The sequence below is a fragment of the Balaenoptera acutorostrata genome, chromosome X (genome assembly GCF_949987535.1).
Source record: "Balaenoptera acutorostrata chromosome X, mBalAcu1.1, whole genome shotgun sequence".
Lineage (NCBI taxonomy): Eukaryota > Metazoa > Chordata > Mammalia > Artiodactyla > Balaenopteridae > Balaenoptera > Balaenoptera acutorostrata.
In genome coordinates, this window is record NC_080085.1 from 30809134 (window position 1) to 30820930 (window position 11797).

Below are 11797 nucleotides of genomic sequence, written 5' to 3' on the forward strand. Positions count from 1 at the left end.
AATTAATAAATATATACCAGGCAAACACTAATGAAATTACAGTTGAGCCGCTTATACTAATATCAGAAAAAATAAACCTAAGCAGGATAAATTTAGTATATATTAAATATATATATTTCTATATAGAAAAGTGTCAATTCTCTAAGAACATATTAAAACACTAATTCCTGTACAGGGTAAAATACTCTTACAATATGTGAAGTAAAAGTGGCCAGAACTACAAGTTGAAATAGACAAACCCAACAACATAAGAGATTTCAACAAAACTATCTCAGTTTCTGGCAAGTCAAGCAGAGAAAATAGTAAGATATAGAAAATTTGAATCACAAAATGTGAACACACTTTACTTAGTGGCCATAGGCAGAACTCTGTAGCAAAAAATGGAGAATAACTTAGGTATATACTATACATTTAGAAAAATGGACACCTGATCCATCAAGCAAGGCTCAAAAAATATCAAAGAAGCAGTATCATACAGACAACTTTTGAATAACTCATTGATCAAAAGAGAAATAATAGAGATTGTTTTTAAAAATATTCAGAACTAACCAATAATAAAATGCTGTATATAAAAAAATGACATACATTGTAGACCATGAGAATTTTTTAAAATATCAGATATCTAGGACTTCCCTGGTGGCGCAGTGGTTAGGAGTCCGCCTGCCAATGCGGGGGACATGGGTTTGAGCCTGGTCCAGGAAGATCCCACATACCACAGAGCAACTAGGCCCATGTGCCTCAACTACTGAGCCTGTGCCCCTAGAGCCCGTGCTCTGCAACAAGAGAAGCCACCGCAGTGAGAGGCCTGTGCACCGCAACGACGAGTAGCCCATGCTCTCTGCAACTAGAGGAAAAAAAAAGCCCATGCGTAGCAACGAAGACCCAACGCAGCCAAAAATAAATAAATAAAACAAATAAATTTTTTAAAAAATCAGATATCTAAAGGCTACAATAAAATTGTACTAGTATTAAAACAAAATATGGGTGAATTCCTTTATTATCTAGAAAAGGGTAAAAAAAAAATGTCTTACTGTGATCCAAAATCTAGAAGCAAAAAGGGAAATTCTTGATAAATTTGATTACATTAAAAATGTGCATGGCAGATTGGGAAGGTTCCAATCTTTCCTCTATAATCACGGAACAGAGAGAAGTTTAACTAGCTCATGGCAATATAGATCTACCACCTTGCTCCAATGGACACTATTTGGCATTGCCTCTCAAACTCAAACATAGTAGAAATCACCTGATCAGCTTGTTGAACTGCAGATTCTGATTCAGTAATTCTGGGCCTGGGCCTGAGAATCACCATTTTCTAGCAGGGTCCAAGGTGAAGTTGATGATCCTAGGATCATGCCTTGAAAAATAAGAGTCTAGGGTGGGGGTTGTCGAAGCATGGCCTACGGACTCATGTGTCCTGCGGTCTGTTTCTGTAAATGAAGTTTTATTGGAATCCAAAAAAAAAAACACATGTGCATGGTATAAATAAAGAAGAAAGGGGAATTCCCTGGTGGTCCAGTGGTTAGGACTCCCTGCTTCCACTGCCAAGGGTATGGGTTCAATCCCTGGTGGGGGAACTAAGATCCCGCAAGCCACGTGGCGTGGCCAAAAAATAAAACTAAATTAAAATGAAGAAGGAAGGAAGGAAAGAAGGAAGGAAGGAAGGAAGGGAAGGAGGGATAAGGACAAATGACAAAGTTGGATAAAATATTTGCATCTTATATCACATATAGAGGGCAAATATTGCTATTATATAAAGACCTTCTAAAAAAGAAAAAGAAAAAGTCCCAATACTTTAAAGAAAAAAATAGGCAAATGATATGGAAAACAGTTCACGGAAAAAGAACCAGCAATGGCCCTTAATCATACGAAGTGATCAGATATATAATACATGTATAATAAGAGAAATACAAAATTGGAACTACACTGAGGTATCATTTCTAACCTTGGCAAAAACAGAACACTTTGACAACATACTCTGTTGTTAAGGTCATGAGAAACAATCACTTTCATACATTGCTAATGGAAATGCAAAACCATACCAGCTCTAAGAATTTGATATTAGCAAATTATTAATTAGCAAAATTACACATGCATTTACTCTCTGACCCAGAAATCCCACTTCTAGGAATCTATTCCTAAGATACACTCACAGGAATATGCAATGACTTATGCAAAAAGCTACTTATTTTCCTACTAATTGCAAAAGCAAAACAGCTGTAAAAAAGAAAAAGAATGAAAGAAATACGTTACACCTTTTGGGGTACCTTTTCGGTAACAAAGGTGTGGGAATTCATACACACACTCATACACATGTACATACATATTTGCTAATATTTTCCAAAAACAATGGAAGGGTAAACCAAAAATTAATTAAAAGAAATAGTAAACTTAGGGAAGAAGACAAAAGAGAGGTAGTGGGAAGAACAAAGATAAAAACTAGATATTTTCTAATGTGCCTTGTTTTATAGTTTTGACCTTAGCACCTTCTTCATTTTTTATATATGTGAAAGATAACATGAAATGAAATTTTAAAAAGTGAAGCAATCCCTAAAATAAAAAACAAATTGAAACTCACTAATACTACTTTATATCAAATTTATGGCATAATGGCAAAGATACTTATCTCAATGAATTTTAAAATAGAATGTTGACTTTATATACCTAAGTGGGACCAAAAATAAAGATCACAAAATCTTAAGTCGCAGCTAGTGGTCCTATTATTAAGTTTGATTTGGGGATAATTCTAAAACCCTTATAAAAATATACACATACTCCACATCACACAGAGTAGACTAAACCATATACGTAATTATATCACTAGGAACCAAGATTTTCAGTATAAAAGACAAGATCAAGATACAAATCAAACATGTGAAACAGAATCCTATAATCTCCATTTAAATTTGGGAAATCAGTATTATGAAATTAGAATTTACTGATTTACTTACTTTTTTAGAAACATTCTTTTTCCGTCAGCTTTGTATTGCCGTTTTCTGTTCAAAAACCTGTGGAGGAACAGCTTAACAGCACTCAGTTATCATCTTCACCAGAGAAATGCTGAATAGGCACAGAGGGCACCTGCGTGCCCTCAGACTAGTCTGCGACCTTGGGTTTAGTAGCAGTAAACTCAGGAACTGGAGAGGTCCATTCACCCTGAAATTCCTCCTCAGTCACAGCCTTTCCAGCAATACCCTGCTCTTCCTTTTCAATCTCTTCAGGATCTCTGTGGAAGTAGAGATTAGGCGCGACCTCCCGTGAGTTCTCGCGGGAGGTGTGTCACGCATGCACAGAACCTCCGGGCCTGGCAGCCACCACATCAGGCCCACTGAGGGGGCTTCCTTGTTGCTGCGTGGGGTGGCAATGTCCACGTAGCACAGAGGAGAACCTGTGTTACACAGAATGAGAGTAGACAAGTTAACTTAAGACGCCTCTGTGAGAGGCTGGCTGTCAGCCCTAGGATCAGTAACCAGCAAAAGTCGAGGCTCCCGGAACGCCACCTGGATCTGATTAGTGAAGCTTCCAGGAGTGAAGCGGCCATCAGTAGAACTGGCCCTAGTGACAGAAAGCTACAACTTTCAGTGTAGCCCGCTGGCCAATACTCCTGAAGGATATGACGCCAACATCAGCCGGATTTTCACTGGCAACAATGGCATGAGCTGACAGCAGAAACTTCTCCCAGGTTCTTTTCATACTTATGATGTAGACGCCATCACTTTTCCTTTTGTAGATATACTGTTCCATTTGGAAGTCAAGGTTGGTGCCACCTAAGTAGGTTCCTGCAGCAAGGAATTTAAGTACAGCCCCCTCCTTCATTTGCAGTACGTCAAGGGCTTCGAACATTCTGAAAGTTTGCCTTTCTGACAGGAACCGAAGACTATACCGTACGGACTCCTCTCCAGGTAGTGTGGAAAGGTAAAATTTATTTTTCTCCTTGTAAAATAAATAAAATACACGTGTTTTAGCTCTCTACTGAAATGCCCAAGAAGCTGTGATAACCCAGTAGAAATTGCAAACCTCCCACCCAGATATAATCTCCAAATATTACTTTCCACTTACAAGAATTACCAGGGCTCCTTAAAAATATATCTGTGACCAGCAATATCCAAGGTGAGCCTGATCATCTTGTCATTTCTGAAATCCTGTGCCTAGACTCTATCACAGACTATAAAAGGACACAGGAGGCAACCTGAAGGGACTCCCATTAGCCAAAGATGGGACCATTTGAGCTTCAAAAAGAAGAACGAATACTGATATCAAATCTATTAAAACTGATAATTACACTTAATATCCTAATTATACTTAATCACTCATTCTTCATCATTGAGATCTTACTTAGGCAACCAGCTCATTATTCAGGAAATTCATACATAAGGTAAAATAATCAATAGGAATTGCACAGCCCTACTTATAAAATATTCATGCCACAATAATATAAGAAAATAAACTAAATCAATTGGACATCTAGATCTAACAGTTACATGAAATTTTGACAAATAGGAAATAAAAAACATGAGAATTTCAAAAACACAATATAGACAGAATAGTATATGAACAATAGAATAAACCAAATATAGAAGTAAGGAGATAATAAACGTAAGATTGGAAATTTATGAGATTCAGAACAAATACAAAATCAACAAGAGAGAATCAACAAGACAGAAATTGATTATTTTTAAAAGATAACGCACAGATACTGGCAAAATTAATCAGGAAGAACAGCAGTACATGTAAACAACATGAGGGAAGAAAAAGGGGAAAAGGACATAAGCAGAGGTAAAACTCAGATTACAAAGAGAGAACAATGAAAAATTTTATGACAATAAGATTGAATATTTAGACAAAATAGTTTCCTAGAAACTAAGTTATAAAAATTGACTCAAAAACATTGTCTTATAACAAATAAATTGAATCAGTATTTTAAAATGTAAAACAATAACAAACACCAGGCCTAAGGTTTTCAGGAAAATTCTACCAATTGCAAAGAGAAGATCAATATAATCTTAAAAACACATTTCCAGAGAAGAGAGGGGGGAAATAGATTACTCCACAATTCGTTTAATGATGAAAATATAACCTCAATAGCAAAACCTGACCATGGCAGACAGAAAAAGAAATTGGAGACAAAAGCACTTATTAACATAAATGCAAAGATCCTAGACAAAATATTAGCAAATTTAACCCAGCAGTGTATAAAAAACATACTACATCATGACCAGTTGGGCTATTTAGAACTTTTCAAGATTGAGTTGTGTTTTCCTAACAGTACTCTTACCTGCCATATTGAGAAAAGACTGATGTGGAGAAGAGGCAGAAGGTGGGAGAACAGTTAGGAGCAGTGTTGCCAGATGAAATTTTTATCAGCTAAATCTGGCAACTCTAGCTAAGAGGTTATTGCAATAATTGAAATGAGATGTGTTGTTGGCTTGTACCAGGATGGTGGCAAGGCAGATGGTGAGCAGTGATCAGATTCTGGAAACATGTTAATGTTAAATTCAATAGACTTTTTTGATGGTTTGGATATGGCTTATTTTCCATCTTTCTATCATCACTTGCCCCACACTGTTCTAGGCCATTATCCTCCCTTACTACATTTCTGAAACAGCCTCCTAATTGCTCTGTTGCCTCAAGGCCTGTCCTTCTACAGTTCCAATTTCCAGTCTAAGTAATATTTCGAAAAATGCAAATCTGATTATTCACTACCTAAGTCCCTTCAATGACTTACTTTTGCCTTTTGGATAATGTCTGACTCCTAGAAATCGGTGACGTTCACTCCACAAGGCTATGACTTCCACTATGCAACCTCCACCTTCTGTCTGGCTAAGTCCTATTCATTCTCTAGTTCTTAACCTAAATGTGGCATTCTCAGGAAGACCATCACTAAGACAGGTTTTGTTCCATTGCCATAGGTTCCCATAAAATTCTTGTTTCTCCTACCCTATGGATGAATGTTATCATTCATCAAGCTATATTATAACCATTTATTTAACTGGATGTTTTCTCAACTGTTTTGTAACTTTGAGGAGGAGAGAATTGTAAGTATTTTATTTATTATCGTATCCCTAGACCTTGAAGAATGTTTGACACAGAGTACATAATCAAATATTTCAAATGAATGATTAATAAATTAGCTAATTATGTATTTGCATTTCATATTTGCACAAGGATTAGTAAGACTTCCAAAATAACAAATGGTGTGCTTCATAACAGCACACTAACTGGTGTTTATTATTATATTTGCTAAAAATAACTCCATAGAATGAGTTTTTCTTTAACTTAAAGCATAAATTTAATATATGTCATAAACATAATTATGACAGTGCACATTTTGACATTTTACTTTAAAAATAATTGCTTCAATCTTGGATTAACTAGAACTTGGTTTGTAGAACGTGAAAATTAAGTGAACTTTTCTTTCTACATATTTTATTTCACTACCTATCAATAAGATGACTGAAAACCATAGACACATTAGAGAACATTTCTTTCTCTTACTGTAACCAATAGTGAAAGATAATGAAGTGACACTAAACTGGAAGTCAATGAGACATAATTATTTTTAAAAGGGGGAAACATATTTAAAACTTTGGGGAAGGATTAATAGTCTAAGCGTGTATGTCATTGGTAAAATAAACTTCACACCACAAAATAAAGAATTAATAACAAACTGGAAATGTGAACTCATGGCCCTTTTAAAAGTAGTTTCTTTTCTAGTTTTAGCTAGAATTTGACCCAGCATTAATCTCATCCTATCTACCAGACTTACTCATGTGGAAAAATCTGACATGCAGCCCCCAACGGCCAGAATTTATTTTTTTAATGCCTTTTCTTTTCCTTTGTAAAATGAACTAGCACTTCCTGGGTAATAGCTGATCTGTGACCTGGAACATATGGCTGCCCAAAAGTGAGGAGGATTTCAAAGATGGCTTGGATAGTACAAGGACAAATGAGCTCAGTTAAAAAAGGATTCTCATTGTCTAAAATTTGACAATATATGTGTAACAGAGAAAATACTACTGTAATTATTTGGAACAAGTTGAGTAAGTGAATAAAAGCATAAGTCTTTAGTTATAATCATAAAAGGAAAGTTTAGTATGAAGTTTAAAAACAAGAAAGTTATAATGTAAGTGAAAGGTGATATTGTAATTTTTATTTAACTTATTGGTTAATTTTAATGATAAGGGAGAGTAATGTATATAATATTCTTTTTTCTGTTAACTTTTTAGGAAGAGTAAAGTTGTACCTTTCTCAATATTTGTTATGTTTAGGAAAATTAAGACCCTACAGAAACAAATTGATTATTATTGGTAGTCTCCCACCATATACAGGAAGAAAGAAATTTCAGCTGGTTTTTGCAAGATGAAGAATGAACCAAATTTCATATTCTTCATTGACCAAGACATGAAATCTCTGAATGAGGACACTAAATATATCTAGATGATGATAAGGCTTACTTATCTCCAGTAATGATAACAGACCAGATCAATATACAATATTTAATAGATAGCAAGCTATAGAGCATTGGAAAAGTGAGAGTGAAAGAACAGATTATTCTGGGAAAGCTGACCCCATACAGGATACCAAAACTTAAGAGCAAAGTCTTAAGTTTAGTATTACTTAAGCCTTATTATTAAAATAAAGGGATCAGGACCTACAATTTGAATTACGTTAAAGGGCACATCTATATCCCATACCCCATTCAAGAAATAATTAGTTGATATCCAGAACCTACAACTTCGACTGGTCTTCTTGACATTTGGATTGTTTCCAACCTAAATACCAAGATGACCATAGCTGTGAACTTCCCAAGTCTACTTGGTGAGACAGAATTACTCTGTTTTGTTAGAACAACTTCCTAAAAGTAAAAAATCTCCATCAAAAGTGTATAAAAATTTTAAATATTTGAATATAATTTGCCAAAATTTCACTCAGAAAGTCTGTACTAATATACACCATAAAAAGTAGTGTATGAGAATGATTTTCCCATGTATGTTTATAGCCAAGACAACTGGTTGTCTCCCCAATTTCTATTCCCTCCTTCTTTGCTAACAGAGAGCACATTTCATTCTAGATTGCAATGTGCCCATCCTGAAACTAAATTTCCCAGTGCCCTCGTGCCCAAGAGTGAACAACAAGATGAAGCATAAATTAGGTAAGTCTTCTGGATATTCTCCATCCTTCCTGGAATAAGGACATGAGGTTAGGGCTACAGCAGCAATCTTGAAACCAGAGAACCTGATCATCAAAATCACTTGCTAAGGAACTACCAAACTAGCCCTGTATTGCATAAACATGTAACTTATTTTAGGTGAGAAAGAAAGAAACCTCTATCGTATTAAAGCCATTTATTATTTATATTCTCATAAGGAATCCTTTTTTAAAAATATGTATACAAAAATATTTATTCTTAATTTAATTTTAACTTCTTTTGGGGCTTAGTACCAGTTCCTCTTTTCCAGGCTTATATATTTGTGAGCTCTTTTCTCTGTCTTAGCTAGTTCAAAAGTTTTTAATAAATCACACATGCTCACAGTCATGCTCACACATGACTCACAGACTTTTATCTCTGAGAACTCTCCTCAGAGATCCAGACCTAACTGCTTTCTTGAAATTTCAGATTTTTATTTATATTTCAAAGGATACTCACATTTAAAAATTCCCCATACTGTACATGTAACCTCCCCAACACTGACCCACCTCTTTTAACATATTTTATCTTAATGAAAAGCATTAATGTCCACTAAATTGCACACATAAAAGACCTAGTTTTCAGGCTGTTACATATTTAAGATGTCCACTTTTCCCATCTCCATTACCACCATTCTTATTCACTATCTCTGGAGGTCCACAAATAAAATAGTGCTATAGATAGTTTCCCTCTAACCAAATTGCCCAAATTATCCCCTTTTAATCTATTCAATCCTTTGACTAGTATGAGCTTTCAAAAATGTGTCTGAAAATATCCCTCCTATACACACAAAACACACACACACACACACACACACTCTCTCTCTCTCTCTCTCTCTCTCTCTTACTCTCTTACCTTAAATCAATCAATGGAGGCAGAGTCAAGATGGTGGTGTGGGAAGATGCAGAGTTAGCATCTCCCCACAACTAGGGTGCCTGCTGGCCTATGGTGGGGAACTCTGATGCCCAAGGAGACGGGAGAAACCCCAGAGTGAACCGGTAGGATGTAGGGGGACTGAGTGGGGAGTGGGCACTAATCCCATTCATGAGGGTTCTACCTTCATGACCTAATTATGACCAAAGTCCCCATCACCAAATACCATCACATTGGTGATGGGGATTTCAACTTTTGAATTTTGGAGGGACACAAACTTTTAGTCCATAGCATTCCCTGTTTTGGTCATAAATAATTTCCAAATACTGATCAGAAAAAAAGGTTGGCCTCATTATAGTTTAGACTGATTATTTTCACAGATGCAATAAGTGGTGTTAAATAACTATATAAGCTTCTTAGATCATATAGTATTTAACATATACTGAGGCAAAACTATTAGCTTTTTTTAAAATTGAAGTATAGTTGCTGTACAATATTATGTAAGTTACAGGTGTACAATAGAGTGATTCAGTTTTTAAAGGTTATACTCCATTTATAGTTACTATAAAATGTTGGCTATATTCTCCATGGTATACAATACAATATATCCTTATAGCTTATTTTATACCTTGTAGTTTGTACCTCTTAATCCCCTACCTCTGTATTGCCCCTCCCCCACCCACCCCCACTGGTAACCACTAGCTTGTTCTCTATAGCTGTGAGTCTGCTTAAAACTATTAGCTTTTGTTTGTAAATTTTATTAAAGAATCCATGATTGGACCATTTAAAAGACTCTATAAAGTCTAGGCTAGGAAGTTAAGGCTAAAAAAATCTCTCCCCTAGATTTTATTGTAGTACCCATAGAATTAGTAAATTCTTCTCTTTTCAAGGTCCCCCAAATATGCTAAGGTTCCTGGCCTGCCAGAAAGTGACTTTATTTGTCACTTGTGAGGCTGGAGCCCTATAAGCCAAGTACCCGACCAGTTTCCTGTGATGGTTTTGTAGGCACTGGTATCTTTGTTCTTTAACAGTGGGCTTGCTATATCCAACTAAAAGTGATTCATTCCCAAATATAACACTGTAGTATGTTTTTGGTTGAACGATCAACTTTTTTCTAACTTGAGGTAAAATGGAGGCTGATTCTTATTGAAATAATGAAAATAACTATTGGCCTGAAATCAATAGATAGCCAAATACTTCTCCAGTAAAGATGGGTTTATTCAGGACCAGCAGGGAATTGCATTTTGGGATCTACAACCAAGTTCCCCTGCATGGCAAGGGAAGGAGAATGCTTTATAGAGTGGAAAAGGAAGTTGGGAGGACTATAGTAAACAAAGTGTCCAAGGCTTTTCAGTGGCTGAGTACTTGCCAGGGAAGAACAGGACTTTCTTCCTCCTGTTGGGCTCTGCTATCCTTGCAGGGTGTGAGAACTCCTCCTTCTGGTCTCCCAGCTCTATTAATTGAGGTTTCTGTTTTTAAATTTTTTACATTTCCCCCATTTTGATCAAGATCTTTCTCTGAAAGCATTCCTGATCAAGAGTCAGGTTTTCTAGTTTCAGTGGCTTTTTGCCCCGCAATTCCAGGAAAAATCTTTCCTGGCTGTAGTGTCTCACATTGTACGGAAAGTGTACGGATTGGAAACCTATTAAGGTCACGTTTGAGTAATGAGGAGTGGGAGGGAGAACTCTCAGGCACTTTTTATGTAAAGTCCATATGTTACCAAGATCATAAACACTGGAGATCATCTGAGTGTTATGTCATCATCAAAGGTTTGGTAACAAACTTCCGACAGGCCTGGCCTGGATATCTTGAGAAAGCTGTTTCATCAGATGTCATCTGCTCCAATTCTGGGAAATCTTTACTTTCAGGTCACCAGATGATATGCAGGTCCAGTCAGGGTCTGGAACTTTCTTTAAGTGTACCACACGAATCCAAGAGTCTGTTCCTTGGAGTTTTGCGGCACAAGGGTTGGTCAGCAGTACCTGATAGGGGCCTATCCACTGAGGTTAAAGGGAGTTCTTTTGGAAGTATCTTTTCCAATAGACAAAACCTCCAGGTTTCACAGTACAGTACTTAAGGTGTTCATCTCCTGAGGGAGCACTGTGAAAAGATTACTCTACCAAAACATGGTTATTTTTAGTAGAAGCAATTAAGTCACTGAAATATTGTAGTATCTCTCCTCTTATCCGTTGTGGGTCAAAAGCAGGAGCCAAGTGGGACTTCCCTGGCAGTCCAGTGGTTAAGAATCTGCGCTTCCACTGCAGGGGGCATGGGTTTGATCCCTGGTTGGGGAACTAAGATCCCGCATGCCCACGCAGTGCAGCAAAAAAAAAAAAAAAGAGCAGGAGCCAAGTGCATTGGGTATCCTGTGACTCTCTCAAAGAGTTTATGATTTCCAAAAGGGGTGGATCTGAGATTTAGAAAGACTAATGGCAATGCTTTTGGCCAAGGTATTTGGAGGGCTTCTACAAATTTTGCCAAGTGAGTCTTAATAATGCTATTAGTGTGTTCTATTACACCAGAGGATTGAGGGTGGTAAGCACAGTGAAAGTTTTGTAAAACTGGCCAAACAGCACAGACTTGTTGAAGCATCTGGCCAGTAAAATGGGTTTCTCGGTTACTTTGAATTTCAAGAAGAGTTCTTCCAGGTAGGGTTAATCCTTCCCAAAAGGACTTTAGCCATAGAAAAGGCAGTAGCCTATCTGCAAGGGAAGGCTTCAGTCCAGTCCTGAACATAGG

At 36.7% G+C, this 11797-nt stretch overlaps 1 pseudogene; it reads right to left on the reverse strand.

Moving 5' to 3' along the window:
• Positions 1–3030: 3030 nt before the first annotated feature.
• On the reverse strand, positions 3031–3840 carry LOC103006524 (40S ribosomal protein SA-like; annotated as a pseudogene).
• Positions 3841–11797: the final 7957 nt, after the last annotated feature.